Source organism: Vanellus vanellus (genome assembly GCF_965231255.1).
Source record: "Vanellus vanellus genome assembly, chromosome: 3".
Lineage (NCBI taxonomy): Eukaryota > Metazoa > Chordata > Aves > Charadriiformes > Charadriidae > Vanellus > Vanellus vanellus.
The window spans coordinates 40113051-40129947 of NC_138907.1; the positions used below are offsets into that span (position 1 = coordinate 40113051).

Below are 16897 nucleotides of genomic sequence, written 5' to 3' on the forward strand. Positions count from 1 at the left end.
TTGAAAAGAGCCTGGCTCCATCCTCCTTCAACCCACCCTTTAGATACTTGTACGCCATAATAAGGTCTCCCCTCAGCCTTCTCTTCTCCAGGCTAAAGAGTCCCAGCTCTCTCAGCCTTTCCTCATAAGGCAGATGCTCCAAGCCCCTAATCATCTTAGTTGCCCTTCGCTGGACTCGCTCCAGCAGTTCCCTGTCCCTCTTGAACTGGGGAGCCCAAAACTGGACACAGTATTCCAGTTGTGGCCTCACCAGTGCAGAGTAGAGGGGGAGAATGACCTCCCTCGACCTACTGGCCACACACTTCCCTATGCAGCCCAGGATTCCATTGGCCTTTTTGGCAACAAGGGCACATTGCTGGGCCATGGATAATTTACTGTCTACCACAACCCCCAGATCCTTCTCCTCTGAGCTACTTCCCAGCAGGTCCACCCCTAACCTGTACTGGTGCTTTGCATTCTTCCTCCCCAGGTGCAGGACCTTGCACTTGCTCTTGTTGAACCTCATTAGGTTCTTCTCTGCCCAGCTCTCCAGCCTGTCCAGGTCACGCTGGATGGCAGCACGGCCCTCTGGGGTGTCAGCCACCCCACCCAGTTTGGTATCATCAGCAAACTTGCTGAGGATACACTCTGTCCCCTCATCCAGGTCATTAATGAATATATTAAACAAAATTGGACTGAGTATTGACCCCTGGGGGACACCACTGGTTACAGGCCTCCAACTAGACTCTGTGCCGCTGATCACAACCCTCTGAGTTCTGTCCTGCAGCCAATTCTCAATCCACCTCACTGTCACCTCATCTAGCCCATACTTCCTCAGCTTCCTAATGAGGATGTCATGGGAGACAGTGTCAAAAGCCTTGCTAAAGTCAAGGTAGATGACATCCACGACTCTCCCCTCATCCAGCCAACCAGTTATAACATCATAGAAAGCTATCAGATTGGTCAAGCATGATTTACCCTTGGTAAATCCATGTTGACCACTTCCAATAACTTCCTGTTCCTCAACGTGTTTGGAGATGACATCCAGAATGAGTCGCTCCATTACCTTCCCAGGGACAGAGGTGAGACTAACTGGTCTGTAGTTCCCTGGGTCCTCCTTCTTGCCTTTTTTGAAGATCAAAGTGATGTCAGCCTTCCTCCAGTCCTCAGGCACCTCTCCTGTTCTCTATGACCGTTCAAAGACGATGGAGAGTGGTCTAGCAATAACATCCGCCAGCTCTCTCAGCACTCGCGGATGCATGCCATCAGGGCCCATGGACTTGTGAATGTCCAGCTTGGCCAAGTGGTCTCTGACACGGTCTTCCTCAACTGAGGGAAAATCTTCCTCTCTCCAGACCTTCCCCTTTGCCTTCAGAGTATGGGATTCATGAGGGACAGCTTTATTAGTGAAGACCGAAGAAAAGAAGGCATTCAGTAACTCTGCCTTCTCTGTGTCCTCCACCACTAGGGCACCTGTCTCATTCACCAGTGGGCCTACATTTTCCCTAGTCTTCCTTTTTCTATTGATATACTCAAAGAATCTCTTCTTATTGTCTTTAACTGCAGCGGCCAAGCGGAGTTCTGATTGAGCTTTGGCCCTTCTCATTTTCCCCCTACATAGCTTTGTTATATCTTGATAGTCCTCATAAGTTGCCAACCCCCTTTTCCAGAGAATGTAAACTTTCCGTTTTTTCCTGAGGTCCAGCCAAAGTTCTCTATTTAGCCAGGCTGGTCGTCTTCCCCGTCTGCTCATTTTTCGAGACAAGGGGATGGCCTTCTCCTGCGCTTTTAAGAGCACATGCTTGAAGTACGCCCAGCCTTCCTGGGCACCTTTGCTCTTCAAAACTGCCTCCCAAGGGACACTCTCAACCATGCTCCTAAACAGGCTAAAGTCTGCCCTTCGGAAATCCAAGGTGGCAGTTCTGCTGGCTCCCCGCCTTACTTGATCAAGAATTGAAAATTCTATCAATTCATGATCACTCTGCCCAAGGCGACCTCCAACCTTTACATCCCCCACAAGACCTTCTCTGTTAACAAACAGTAGGTCCAGTAGGGCACTTCCCCTAGTTGGTTCCTTCACCAGCTGTGTTAAGAAGTTGTCTTCCACACACTCCAGGAACCTCCATGACTGTTCCCTCTCTGCTGCGTAGTATTTCCAGCAGACGTCTGGGAAGTTGAAGTCCCCCACAAGAATAAGGGCAGATGATCGCGAGACCTCTGCCAGCTGCTTATAGAATACTTCATTGGCTTCTACATCCTGATTGGGAGGTCTATAACAAACTCCCATCACGATGTCTGCCTTATTGTCCTTCCCCTTAATTCTTATCCATACACACTCAGTGTTGTCATCCACACTGTTAAGTTCCAGACATCCAAAACTGCCCCTAACATAGCGGGCCACCCCACCACCTCTCCTTCCTTGCCTATCCTTTTTGAAGAGTTGGTAGCCATCATTTGTATGCTTTCTAAAAGTAGCAATGCATGTGTTCTTAGCATGCTTTTTTTTGCTCAGCTGTTCATCTAGCTAAACATCTGGATCAGCTCTTCACGTATGGAAAACTTAATTAGCTAATAATTGTATATTTGATTTGGCTTAGAACTGGTGCAATTTGAACAAGCAAAAGGGGCAGTATGACTGAAACCTGTCACAGAGATGTTTGCTACTCTGTAATTTTTTTCACTCCTCTCAGTAAGTGTTGTTTCATGAGTGATAGAACAAAATTAAGCCAAAATAGAAAGTGGTGTTTTAAAAATATCGGCTCTACCCTATTTTCTACAAATAAGAAACAATGTCTTCTCTTTTACAGCAGTATCTCCTGACACCAGTGTATCAATCTTCAGTTGGCAAGTGAAAACATATGGCCAAGGCAAACCATCTACTTATTCGGGTGTATGTGACATTAACAGCTGGTATCATGCTCAAATGCCAAAGTCACTAAGGTATATTTTTATTAAGTTGTTTTCAATATCCCTGCAAAGAATTCATTTGAATGTCGGCGTTTCGCTGACGCACTTGTCTTCTTTAAGGCCAGAGGAATTCCTTCATGATCGCCCCTATTTTGCTTTGTGGTCGCTGGAGACCGTAATAAGCATGACTTCTCCCAGGCTCCTTTTGGATATTTTGGACCCTTTTGGCTCTTTTGGGGGGCTTTCGAAGCCGGGAAAAGCGGCCAGCTCGTGCCGGAACCGGCAGCTCGGGGCGGGTTGCTGAGGCGGCAGTGACGGAGACAATGCCCCGCGGCAGTTCTAAACGGGCTGTAAACACGGCAACGGTCAGTCGCCGAGGTGACCAGCTCCGGTGCAGGTAAGGCTGCGCTGGGGAAGGGCATCGCGGCGGATAAAGCCGGCAAAGGGCTCTTTTTGGGGGCTTTCGAAGCCGGGAAAAGCGGCTAGCTCGTGCCGGAACCGGCAGCTCGGGGGCGGGCTGCCGAGGCGGAGACAACACCTCGCGGCAGTTCTAAGCGCGCGGTCCCGGAGCGCAGCAGCCGTCCGCTGCGCACCCAGCACGCGGGCAGCCAGTGGGCGCGGGTGAACAGGGCGCAGCATTTCGCACGGTCGGTCACTGAAAGCCCTGCGCCTGAGCTGAGCACAAGCTGGGCAAGCGCAAGCAGAGGAACATCGGCGTGCAGGGGCACAGGCTCAGGGCGTGCGTGAAGCTGACAGCAGGGATTCATCCCCTCCCGGCACAAGAGGAGAACATGGCTGCAAAACGGTCAAAAACCGCTGCAAGAAAGAACGTGGGAACTCAGACTGAGCTCCCGCGCAAGCATGTGGCTGTGCAGGTCTCGGGCTGCACCGAATGCCTGAGCCTGGCGCTGCTCTCGCAGGGTGCCAGAGACACTGCCTGTGTACGGCGTGATCTGCTCAGGCAGGTGGTTGAACTGAGGGAAGAGGTGGAAAGGTTGAGAAGTATTAGAGACTGTGAAAATGAAATAGCTTGGTGGAGCCATACCCTGAGGCAAAGGCAGCAGGAAGAGGCCCTATCAGAAGTGGATGATCCCCTTCCCTCCTGTCACCAGGCAGAAAGAGGGGACTTAAGGGATATGGGGGAGTGGAGTCAGATCCCTCCTCGGAGAGACAACCGAAACCCCTGACGGCCCCCCTCAGCATCCCAATTGCCCTTGCAGAATAGGTATGGGGCTTTGGAGATCGAGGACCAGGCGGTTGAGGATGGAGAGGATGATCCATCCAGTGAGTCAGCCAGGGTTAGTCACCCACCCCCATGCCTTAGGACTTCCTCAACCAAGAAAGAAAGAAAAGTAATTGCAGTAGGTGACTCCCTTCTGAGGGGAACAGAGCGCCCTGTTTGTAGACCGGACCCATGCCACAGGGAAGTCAGCTGCCTCCCTGGGGCCAGAATTAAGGACATAGGGGAAAAAACTCCCTTCCCTGGTTCAGATACGCGATTGCTACCCGCTACTGATTTTTCAGGTAGGTGGTGATGAGGTAGGTACCAGAAGTCTAAGGGCAATGAAGAAAGACTTCAGGGCCCTGGGATGGCTGCTAAGGGGATCAGGAGCACAAGTAGTGTTTGCTTCTATCCCAACAGTTGCTAAGATTGATGAGATTAACAGGAAGTGCCAGCTGATCAATGCCTGGCTCAGAGACCGGTGTCATCGGCAGGACTTTGGGTTCTTTGATCATGGGCTGCTTTTCAGGACACCAGGACTGCTGGCAACAGACGGCAAAAGGCTGCCTCAGAGGGGGAAAAGGGTTTTAGGGCAGGAGTTGGCGGGGCTCATTGACAGAGCTTTAAACTAGATTTGAAGGGGGATGGGGATAGATCCGAGCTTGCTAGCAAAAAGCCTGAAAGCGACATGCTGGCACTAGACCTGGAAAAGATCTGGGGTGTAACCAGGCCCCTTAAGAATAAGTCTGGGGGTGGCAGAATTTCGGCTTCCTCCCGTAAAAAGGAGAAAGGCCCAGCTGAAGTGCTTATACACTAATGCATGTAGCATAGGCAACAAACAGGAGGAGCTGGAAGCCATAGTACAGCAGGATAATTATGATGTAGTCGCCATCACAGAAACATGGTGGGATGACTCGCGTAGCTATAGTGCTGCCATGGATGGCTATAGGCTCTTCAGAAAGGATAGGCAAGTAAGGAGAGGCGGGGGTGTGGCCCTGTATGTCAGGGAGTGTTATGAATGCTTTGAACTAAACGATGGAGATAATGGAGTTAAGTGTTTATGGGTAAGAAGCGGGGGGACAGCTAACAAGGCAGATATCAGAGTAGGAGTCTGTTATAGACTGCCCAACCAGGATGAGGAGGCAGATGAAATATTCTATAAACGGCTGGGAGAAGTATCAAGATTGCGAGCTCTTGTGCTCGTGGGGGACTTCAATTTGCGGGACATCTGCTGGGAATACGATACAGCAGTGAGGGAACAGTCTAGAAGGTTCCTGAAATGCACTGGGGATAACTTCCTGACGCAGCTGGTGAGAGAGCCAACTAGGGAAGGTGCCCTGCTGGACCTGTTGTTTGTAAACAGGGAAGGTCTGATGGTTGGAGGCTGTCTTGGGAACAGCGATCATGAGATGATAGAGTTTTCGATTCTGGGAGAAGCAAGGAGGGGGGTCAGCAGAACTGCTACCTTGGACTTCCGGAGGGCGGATTTTGGGCTTTTCAAGAGCCTGGTTGACAAAGTCCCCTGGGAGGCAGTCCTCTAGGGCAAAGGAGCCCAGGAAGCCTGGATGTTTTTCAAGAAGGAAGTCTTAAAGGGGAAGGAGCAGGCTGTCCTGGTGTGCCGAAAGACAAGCCGTCGGGGAAAAAGACTGGCCTGGCTAAACAGGGAGCTAGTGTTGCGACTTAGGGAAAAAAAGAGGATTTATGGCCTCGGGAAGGAAGGGCAGGCCACTCAAGAGGACTACAAAGAGGTAGTAAAGCTACAAGGAAGCGTGCAGTCAGTGCTGGTCATGCGCAACATCAAGCATCTTTCCTTCAGAGCAACCTTCATCCCCGTCAGTTTTTCTAAGCATTAAGTTTAGTGCAGTAGCTGATGATGGGGGTGTCTCACTGGGATGCGAGCTGTTGCAAACGTCAGCTTGCTGCACTACACATGGTCGTTTGCTTCCAAGGAAGAGAGCTGTGGTAAAGGATTACTGGTGTCGGGTCAAAGCAGATCTTCACCTCTGCAGCCTTTGCCTTGTGCTACAGTAGCCCAACGTACTCCTTTTAGACTGCCTTCTTGTTGCTGCAACACCGTCATCACCTTTATCTCATGACACTTACTGCCTTCTGTCTGCTTTATCCCGCCATAGTGAGTTCACCCCCTCTGTCACAGGTCTTCCTTTGGCACCAACCGTTCTCTCTCATCTGAAGAGTTTCATGAGAGATGGAGTCTTTGTGATGAACAGCCCGTATTCCCCACAGTGGGATCTAAGCTAAATGATGAGCTAGCTAGTCATCATATAGGGGAGCGATTAGTAGGAAGGGTGGTGAGAGCAGCCTTCCCACTGCCCTGGTCTTCCTGTCTACTGGGTTCTTTGCCAGATTTGTGGAAGCGTGTGAGGGCTTTAACACTTCTGCACAGTGTGGTAGCTCAACACAGTGTCTTGGCAAGATGATGGAGCCCTTTGACTGTTCCTTTTGCAAGCCTGATGTAGCCTCTTGGATTCAAAGCGGATGTTCTGATGTCAACTCCGCTTTGGAAATTACTTGGGAATTCAGGAAATTTTTTAATAGCCTTTGCTGCATTGTGACTGTGTCGTTCAGAGACTTGTTATGCATTTGAGCAGGGATTTCTTTGGAATGTTAGTAAGAGAAATTGCAGAAGTAGGGTCAAGAAGCTTGGTTTGCAGTTTTGTTTGCCACTGTAAATAGCATTTGGTGTGTTTCCTTGCCTGAAACCAGTTTTCAGAAAAAGATGGAAGTATCACATGTGTATTCCACTGTGTAGAAATCCCTTGGAATGTAACAATTTTGCCTAGAAGGGAAAGATACTTTTGAATGTCTTTAAAAAAACCCAACTAAACAAAACCCCCAAAATAAAAAGGGAAAAGTTTATGGAGGAACCTTTCACCCTTCCTGCATTCCTGATGGCAACCTTACATGCACAGAATGCGTAATGGGTATTAGCAGAGGATGTTACAGAAAATAGCTAATTGGAAGTCAGTACATGAAGCCTATAATGCAGAGGCATGGCTATCAAGATTGGAATTGGCCTTCAGTAAGTTGAAATGTCAGAGGAAAAGTTACTGTGTTCCTCAGACCAAGGAGTAGTCCAGCCTGTGGCTCAAATTAAGACAAAGAACGTGGAATGACTTGCATGTCTCCTAATTGACTTTACGATGTCTGACTGAGTATACAGCTAGAAACAATCATTCACCGTTGATGACTGAGGTGTTGAAAGTAGGTAAGATTCTCATTTTATTTTGTCTGTTATGTTTAGGAGGAGCAGATGGATGCGGTATTGTCAGCTTCTGTCCAGACAGGTTCTTCAGAACTTCTGAGAGGATGCAGTAAACGCTGGACATCTGAAGGTAATACTTCTTGCCTTATGTTAAGGTGATATATTTTTTGAGTTTGAAATTTTTGATTCATTTCTTTTTTGTGCTCTTTTTTTTCTAAAGAGCAGCCAAGTTCTGCTGCTAATTTACGGTTTGTTCTTGAATGGACATGGAAAAAAGTGATCTCTACAAAAGATGAACTTGACCAAATGTGTGAGTACGAGTGTAGTCATTCTGCAAACTTCAAATCATTCTTTCTGATTGATCTTCTTCAGGAATCCGCCAGTATATGATATTGCAGGCAGATTCTTGAAGTGCACTTTGAAATTCTGAAATTGCTCTGTTGACTAACGATTTAATATTTATTCTTGAAAAGGTGTTCCGCTCTTTGATGGCTCTTACAACTTCATTGACCCACAGACATTACAGGCTCTTCATCGCTGCCAGTTGCTTTTGAGCAACCTTAGCAGAGTCTTAAACTGTTTTTCAACAGAAGCACAAGTTCTTACTGAAAAAGGTTTGTAGTAGTGCTACAAAATCTTTGGTATGTTTTATCCAGATTGGAATTATGCTTGGCTTGCAATTGTGGCAACGTGGGCTTTTGTTGGTTTTGAGGATTGGAAGGGAGTCACGTTTAGCTGGGAGGAGGGGCTTAAACCTGAGAAGTTGGGGCTACCCCTTAATGTGCATCGAGTTCAGGGAAATAGTTTGTTGTGGAGTTCCTGCAAGTGGGTAGGGGAGGCTACATTCAGCAAGCAGCTCTGTAGGCAAGTGGGTTGGAATTAGAGCAGCCGAACCTGGTAATGCTGAAAGCGATTCTTTGGAATTCTTAGCTGGCAGTTTATAATTGCTTGCAGACATTGGGTTGCAAATTGGTAAACAATATGAAGGAAGCATAAACGAGTAACCTGTAAAATAAGTCACTTGAGTTTCTATAGCTTTTTATATTAGAAATTGTTCTTGGCGTATTGAGGAAACAGAAGAATATCCCTTTGGTCTTGAAAAATCTCTGCTACGTGAAAACCAAATGTCATTCGTGAATGTATTGTCATAGTTCAGGCTTTCTTTTTTTATTTTAACCTTTAGTGAATTTGTAGGGGTTTCTTTTTGTTTTGGTGGTGATTGTGGGTTTTTTACTTCAAATAAGAAAGTGGTACAGGCTGAAAAATGCAAAGACGAGGATTTATGCCATGTAATTTTTAGACCTTCTCTTCAGTATGATGGAGTCTTGTGAAAATGAAAGGAATTACATAACATAAATCATTTCATGCCTTTGCATGTTTTGCAGACTTGACCAATAAACAGGTGGTAACCAGCCTCATTTCTTTGTACACACGAGTGGTCATCTGGTTCTGTCGATCCGGTCTCCTTCCAGAGGGTGTAGGTAAGCATCAACTGCAATACCTTTGTAAGAAGGAGACCATCCAGTAAGCGACTCCTATGAGCACCTGCTTAGCTGTGTTTTTGTAAATGTTTTGTCAATAACAAGTGGTGTTGGTTCAGTGACAGGCTATGCTGAAGTTCTGCTGGTGAAACTGGGACGTTACTGGTTTTTCAAACAGGTAGTGTAGAATAATGCAAGCAGTTTCTTTCCTGTATGTTTTTTAGAAATGGCAATAAGCCTCTGTCTTCAAGGAGCAGCTGGTGTCCATGGCTTGAAATACTTGGGATTTTAAACAAAGTCCTGTTAAACAACAAATACTGGGACAGTTGTTTCTGCAGGAAAAGCATTTACCTGCCTGTTCTGAACTTTCTCTTCATCACTTGAGGAAAAAGTACACCTTGGGAATATTTATTTGGATGGACTATAAATTCCAGTGTCAGTCTGAATTGTCTTACAAGTGCTTGCATGATGTGTTTAAAACCCATTCCCTTTGGGGATTGTTCTTTTTTTTTTTTTTTTATAGCGAACTTCAGCTTACCCTACGTGTTCTGAATGCTGCATCTGCTTTAAGCTTGAAATGGGACTTGAGGCAAGAAGGAATTGAGTCTCGTGTCTTACACCTCTTTTAGCAAAGGCAGACGGAGGAGCGGCTTCTTTCAGAGCTGGAGGCTCCTTGGCGCCTAGCTTGTGTGATCTTCTGTCTTTTTAGTCAAACATTTTAGTTTACGAGCGTGCTGTTACTTCTTCAGCTTGCTTTTACTTTATTGCTTGCAGATGATGGCATGCATTTGCGTAGACCTTTCTACAATTATCCTCTCATTCAGAGCTACTATACTGGTCAACGGCAGAAACTTGAGCGTTTATCAAGGTAAGACTTCCAGGAAAACTCTCGACCACTTCCACTGCAAATTCAGAACTGGATGTGAATGGCTTTAACTCAGCAGTTGTATTGGCTGTGCGTAATGCATTTGCCAGCAATACTCTTGACTTCAGTGATACATGTGTTCTGTTGAACACAGAGGTTACTTTCCTGTGTTAACAAGTTCATAACATGTACCTCTGCTTCGTCCCATTTGTCGGTATCATTGTTTTTTTGTCGCGTGCTTAATTCCTTGGCTCGTCTGTGTAGATTGTGGCTACTGAAAAAGATCATGGGATTAGGATAGGATGAGTCATCTGCAGTTCAGCAAAGGGCAGCGTTCTCAGAACAATTGTTTTGGAAGCAGAAGAAAGGGTGTTTTTTGAAAAAGTCATCTCTTTCATTGACGAGTAATAGGCAGCAATAACTGCCATGGCCTAAATCTCCTACTCGCAAGTACATCTGTGTAATGTAGTAAGATGGTCAGAGTTACGTGTCGCTGGCCTGCCTCGGGCTCTCCTGGCTGTTGGACAGAAGTCACTTCCTAATGCAAACTCTCTTTCCTGGACTAGCTGCCTAGCATAGAGGCGCTGTGCCTTGGACTAGCTGACAATAGGTTTTTGTTGGGAGATTGTACTGAAAACTGAATAAAGACCTAAACAAGCTTAGGCTATGGCTCTGTGGCCAAGATGCTGCAAGATGAGTTAAGGTGGAAGCTGCCGCCTAGGAGGTATTGACTTTAATGTTCATCTTTCTTAGCTTACTTCTCAAGTAACTTAGAGGCTCATGTCGTCCTTGGAAACACAGACGCTCTAGTGTTTTTTTTTTCTGCGTTTTATCATGGGGAAATTAAAGTGTAGCATCGCAGTGGGCAGAAGACTGTGATGGACTTTTTAAAAGTTGAGCCATCCATGATCGTAATGGTCTGTGTATAGAAATGTAAATGCTGCTTAAGGTGCTGCTGAAATTAACCCGCATGCTCAGCTTTCTGAAGGTGACTTTTTTCAGTAACAAAAGTGAGATGCTGAGAACAAAATGTGAAATTTCCATGCTGTTGTCTCAGAGCTGTGTAGTGGAACACTCCAATTTGAGGCATTAGATTTGTGTTAAAGAAGAGTCCCGGTGTTTTGATACTGCTACGTTTCCTCTGTTACACAGCATGAGAGGGGTTCTTTCTGGCCCTTAAAGAACTTGCTTTACACTTCCTTTGTATTATGAGGAATACAACAAGAAAGAAAACCTGAAAACGAAAAGGTCATTGCAACTTTTCCCTTAGCCAGAGAGCTTTTAGGGTTTCTATTTGGAACTCCTTGAGCAATTGAACATGAACTAACGAAGACGTTTCATCTGATTGAGACATTTCTTTCCAGTCGATTTGGACTCCCAGTCATGCCTTGGTATGGGTTCTACTTTCTTTGATTCAAGGGAGCTGGGTTTTGAGTGGAGGAGCTTTGTTACGGTGAGAAGCTGGAATTAGTGTTTTACTCTGTCCCAATCCTCGCTACCTTTTGTTCCAGAGGAAAATGGGATTCTGACTGCTTGATGATTGATGGAATGGTCTCCCAGTTAGGAGGCCAAGTTGAGAAGTTGTGGCGCAGAGATGAAGGAGGAACTGGGAAATACCCACCTGCTAGTTTACACGTGAGTGTTATGTTCACTGAAGACAACAACAAACCACCCCCCAAGCCCTACCCAAAAGCCAATGATTTATGAAAGATGGGAGTTTTTTAAAAAAACTCTTAATTTTTCATTTCAGGCACTGCTGGATCTCTATTTGCTAGAAAACGTTGAAGAAAATTACAAACATGCAATTGTATCCTTTCTAGTTATTTTTATTACACCTTCAGCGTAGACACATAAGTGTTCTTAAATGTTTGTGACCTGCCTGTTTAATAACATTTTTTAGTTTATGCTTCAAATGCAGCGCCAGTGAAAACATGCAGCTTAGCTTGAAGTTGTAGACAGAAGCATCCTTTTATTTCTTTGTACTGTGGATTTTTTATGATTTTTTTTTTTAAAATGTCTTGTTGCCAAGTCTCCTCCGGTATGAGAAAACAGGTTTACTGAGAAATGTTAAAGGTAAAAATCTCACTCAGTTTTTCCTCAATATTTCAGCCCAGTTTTTAATTTTTTAAAGCACCCGTAGCTGTAGCCAATGGCTACTTCCTAGAAGGATGTGCTAAAACGTGCTGTTTCAGAGCAAAAGGATTTCTAACAGTGGTTTACCAGTACCTGATTTTTGCTGGGATCATCGATTTTTCCAGCACAGCTAACGGGGCTTGCTTTGGTTTTGTTAAAAGTGCAGGCACACAGAATAAGAAACAGGGAGAAAAGTCATGGGGCAGAACCTTAATTTTTAAGCTGCTGAAATATACAGAATTGCTTTTGTAGTTTGTTGCTAACGCGAGAGGGGAGCGTCGAGAGCAAGGGGTTTAAAAACGATTATACCCCAGAGCTGCCTTGTTAGAATATGTCCCTAAAAACAGATGCGAGAAAGAGAAAGTGATGCTACCAATCAGTGATCCACATCCTGGTTTAAATCCAGTTTTAATCATTGGGAGCTGAGCTGTATTGTAAGGACGGCATGATTTACATTGCTTTATATACTCTGGAAATGAGGGTAAAAACCAACTGTAGAATTTGTTTCTTTTAATAATTAAGCATTGGCCATTCAAATGTTTTGCATGTCCAGCTGGTAGCTCCACTGACTCAAGAGGGAGCCTGAGTTTGTAACTGAAGTATTTAAATACCTAAAGTTAAGCTTTTTGGAGGCTTTACAGAAATCAAAGAGGATTTCTTTCTGGTTGTTTATTCAGAACGCAATTTTGTGGTGAGGACCTGACTATCTTTAGGTTACAATAGTTTGAAGACTAATACACTAGTGTTTTCTGCTTCCTCCCGCCTTTCTCTTCTGACTTCATTCTGTTTTTCTAAAGGTCATGTGATAAACTGTTGGTCTTCCAAATTGATTAGCCTTAATGAGATACGTGATGTCAGACAATTTACTTGCTGCTAGATGTCATGCATTCCTTTGCGAATAAAACAGAATCTTCAGTCGAATTCTTCACAACGGCCTTTGCCATCCCACGGGGTCTTGTTAAGCTCGTTCAAGGTTTTTGGCTTCTAGATCACAATGATTATGAAGTAAGTATGTTACAGTTTGCTTAGACAGACATTGCAGTGCAAAGCTAGAATCTCTAAAACGATTTAAAAAAATCAGCGCTTAGCTAATAACAGGTGCTAAAACATTAGAGGCCTTTTTGGAATACTGCTACATCTTCAGCAATAAAGTAGGGTTTGAAAGTTAGTTTTTCTTACTTTGACAGGAACTTGATTAAAACAAAGAAGTAATGAACTTTAATAGTGCTTGGCATTTGAATTTTCAAAGCCATGCGTTTGGGTTGTTTTCAGCACACCGCTTGGGCACTTTCTGACAAAGTGTGTTTTAGGTCCTTGAAATATTAAAACCATGATTGTAGCAGCAAGATTTGAGACAGAAGACTGCAGAAGCGACTTTTCAAACTAAGTCATGTTCTTTCTGGCGCTGAAGGTTGTTCTTTGCCTGTCACGATGTTAATATAATCTGTTTGTCTGGGAGAGTAACTTAGTATTTCGTAACGTCTTCATAAAAAGTGGGGTGTGTATACAGAGATTTGATTACCCTAGAAAAGTGTGAATTACTCCTTTTATAGCACTCCCTTTGTTCTCTATTGCTTTCCTGCAAATAGGTAAGCACTTTTTTTTCCCTGCCCTGTGTCAAGCATTTCATTAGTTAGTCACCTCATTTTATTTAATAACACGCACTCCCCCTTACTTTAGAAACTTGTGAGTATTTGTGTTGCATGTGCCGATGTTTATATGGCAATAAACCTGATCTCTAACTTCTACAGAATTCACTGGCCCTGCTCCTTCATCCAGCTACAATCCAAACCGTCTCATGGCAACATAAGAGAGTTATTCAATCCCTCATGTGCCAAGGAGAGCGCAGGCAAGCCCTCAGATACATGCAGATGATGAAGCCATCAATGTCAAGCACTAGTGAAGTGCAGCTTTTCCTCACTGTGTTGCTGTCCAATAGGTATAGAAATACGTTCCCACCCTTTTGGCATGCGAATCTTGTGAAAAGTGGGGAACAAATAACATGCAGTGTGATCCCCGAAGTTTCCTTTGAACTTTGACAGCAGTAATTTTGCGGCATCGTTTTTGTTGCACTCTTAACGTCTCAAACAAAATGAATTACAGGTGCATGGTGGAGGCTTGGGGTCTGTTGCATCAACATGCCACGAAGTTAAACTTAGAAGAGCTGTTAAAACACATGTATGAAACCTGTCATGAGATGGGACTAATGGAAGACTTACTGAAGCTGCCTTTCACAGACATTGAACGAGTAAGCGTGGGCAAGAAAAAAATCCTCATTGTCTCTTTGAACAAGGAAAAGGCAGAATCATAACAGAATTTTGAAATGTGTTCTTTTGTTCTTTATCATAGAAGTGTTTGGAGAAGTTTTTATGGACCAGTGGTAGTGTTCAGAATCGTGAATTTCTGTTAGTCCACCATCTGCAACGTGCCAACTATACCTCAGCACTACGGTTGAATCAGTCAATGAAGGTTAATCTTATGGTGTTAAAGTTCCATCAAGGGTGCAAGTTTCTGTTAGTTGTTAGTAAACGTTTTTGATAGTACTCGATAAAAATCCTGCTTTGTTTTTTATACCATTCTTTGAAACACTGGGAATCAGTTTCTGTATGTTAAGTTACAGCTGAACCTAAAAGTTGAACAAAAGATTTCACTACTCCAAAGCTACTCTGTGAAGTTATAAATTAAATGTTATAGATGTTGTTCTGTTGCTCTTCCAGTCTTCCTTCCACTTTGCTAAAAATACCAAGTGAAACCGGTGCGTGCTGATGGGTAGAACTTGCTGCTCTTCTGTGCAGTGGATGCATTTTACCATAGCTGTAGAGGAAACCTAGCCACTAATTAGAAATAGCAGTTAGGTCTATGCAATTAACTTCTGATTTAGTTAACGTTTTGCTTTATGCTTTTCCTTCATCAGAATGATCGTGATCCTCACTTGAGAGAGAGATCAGTTGTTAGAAATTCTATATTAGACCAATACGGCAAGATCCTTCCCCGAGTTCAAAGGAAGATGGCTGTTGAGAGAGCCAAGCCTTACCATTTGCCTTCATCGGTCTTAAGAGAAGGTAACTTGTAGGAGGGGGAATATAGTGGACAGCTCACCATCCCTTTTGATTACACAAGGCCGATATTTTTCCCTTGTGGCTTTACAGTTTCAAGACCAAAGCCATTATCATCAATAACAAAACAAGCTCATGCAGGAAATGTGCATACAAGAGCAACTTTCTTCAGCAATGTACTGTCCAAAATTGGAGAAGTCTGGGCAGGAAACGAGCGGAAAACCAATTTGTCACAAAGTGATAGGTAAGCAGCCTTTTAACAAAGTTTAGTCTTGAGCTACATTATGTGAGTGTTTTGGAGGGAAAGTGCACCTGAATAAAGCTTTGTTTGGCTTTTTTGCATGTACGATATAGAACATTTAAGAATCTATACTTCATAAGGAATATTTGGAGAGAGAGTTTTTCTGCTATGGCAATCTCACTTCTGCAAATACATGTATATGAATGAATATATATACACACACATACATACCACATTTCCATGATGGTGAATGTGTTTACAGATTTTAAGGTGGCTGACACAAAAACTTTGATTACCACTAAGGTACTGTTGTACAGATTTTGATAGACTTGTTCGTGGGATCAAATAGTAATCTTTTACCGCTTCCTGCCCGGTTGCTGCTTAATTTCTGCCTTTTTTACATCAAATTAAGCAGAATTCTAAAGAGCAGGAGAGAGGCTTGTGGTTGTCCGATCATTTTCCTATCGATGGCATGGTCAAATACACTTGAATTCTGGTATGTGTGGACTTTAGGGGAATGGAAGTCAGTTACATTTTCCTTGTAATTCTAGACATAGAGCTACAGAACCGCCAGCCACAACACATCCTCTCCGTGATGCAGAGTTGCACGATGCATTTGTTGGGACACCAATTACAAAATCTTCACGAAAATATTCCAGGTATAGTAGATCTAGCATGAATTTTTCCAAAAGGTGTTGCTTCTTGTATGTGTATGGATGGATGTGTGTGTAGACTTTCCGTGTTTTCAAAGTGCTTGCATTCTGCTTTGTGTCTGTGAAAGAAAAGCTCAAATTAAGGGCACAAGTGTGGGGAGAATTTGAAGTGGTCCCAGTGTTGCAATGCAGATGAATTTTCTTCTGGCGTGAGACTTGCATGACTTGCACAATTTGCAAGGGATTCCTCTTGCCTGAGTGGCAGTGGTTTGGGAATTTAAGTATGAGATGTAACAAAATACTTAAGAAGCTAGAAGATGCCTGTAACTTGTTCTTAGTCCTGATACATTACCTGAACAGGGGGGGTTCACCTGTATTTCTTGTTCCTTGAATATTTTTATGTGTCGTGTCAGATTGCCTTAATGCAGAATGATTTGTTTTTTCCCATTTATTTATTACTTTTAATCTTTTAACTTGTGAATCTTGCCAGATTGCTGGACCTGGTGGTCCGTCCTGTTCCTTCGTGTTCTCCAGCGCAGGCTGGTATCTGGCAGTCCCCATGCAGACCTTCTACTTCATTCATGGCATCCAGCCCATTTGGATTAAATATGCATGGTCCCGTCTCACAAAAGAAATTTTCAGGAGCATCAGAGCTGAATTTACTTCAGACTCCTCTTGTGGTTAAGGTTTGTATTTTAAAAAAATCAACAACAACAACAATGAACCACAGCAGAAGCTGTAAAACTTAGTGTAAAATGAAACCACCAAAGTATTTAACACAAACACTGTTGCATTCACCTTGTGGAATATTTTCAGTGTGCGCGTGATTATTGCGTATACAGTCCTTTTGGAAGCAGTGCGTTAGGAGCAGTCTTGAAGAGGGGAAGCTTAGTTCTAATTAAATTGCAGTGTGCACATTGTCCCATAGCTTTGTGAAATACACTTCTTTATATTGCATGAAAGAAAGGAAGTTAACATTGGACTTTTTGATGTACTGAGATACTTCAAGATGCACTTTGTAGCTTAACCATCTCATTATTTAAGTGCTCAGTAGCTCTGTATAGTTTGACTTGCATACCTACAAGCAAGGATGTATATGGTTCAGTTCCTTAATCCGGTGAGGTGAATGTCAGCCAA

General features: G+C 44.0%; 1 pseudogene across 1 annotated transcript in view; it reads left to right on the plus strand.

Moving 5' to 3' along the window:
* The window catches only part of LOC309669902 (protein ELYS-like), a 41242-nt pseudogene that overhangs the window by 13646 nt on the left and 10699 nt on the right, over window positions 1–16897 (plus strand). Inside the window, exons 8-25 of the transcript in view lie at window positions 2787–2919; window positions 2959–3178; window positions 4107–4184; window positions 7371–7461; window positions 7552–7641; window positions 7805–7955; window positions 8717–8812; window positions 9587–9680; window positions 11189–11312; window positions 11428–11484; window positions 12669–12815; window positions 13562–13749; window positions 13914–14058; window positions 14160–14291; window positions 14725–14872; window positions 14960–15110; window positions 15659–15766; window positions 16251–16446. The product of the transcript in view is annotated as a protein ELYS-like (transcript). The remainder of the gene's footprint in view (window positions 1–2786; window positions 2920–2958; window positions 3179–4106; window positions 4185–7370; window positions 7462–7551; window positions 7642–7804; window positions 7956–8716; window positions 8813–9586; window positions 9681–11188; window positions 11313–11427; window positions 11485–12668; window positions 12816–13561; window positions 13750–13913; window positions 14059–14159; window positions 14292–14724; window positions 14873–14959; window positions 15111–15658; window positions 15767–16250; window positions 16447–16897) is intronic.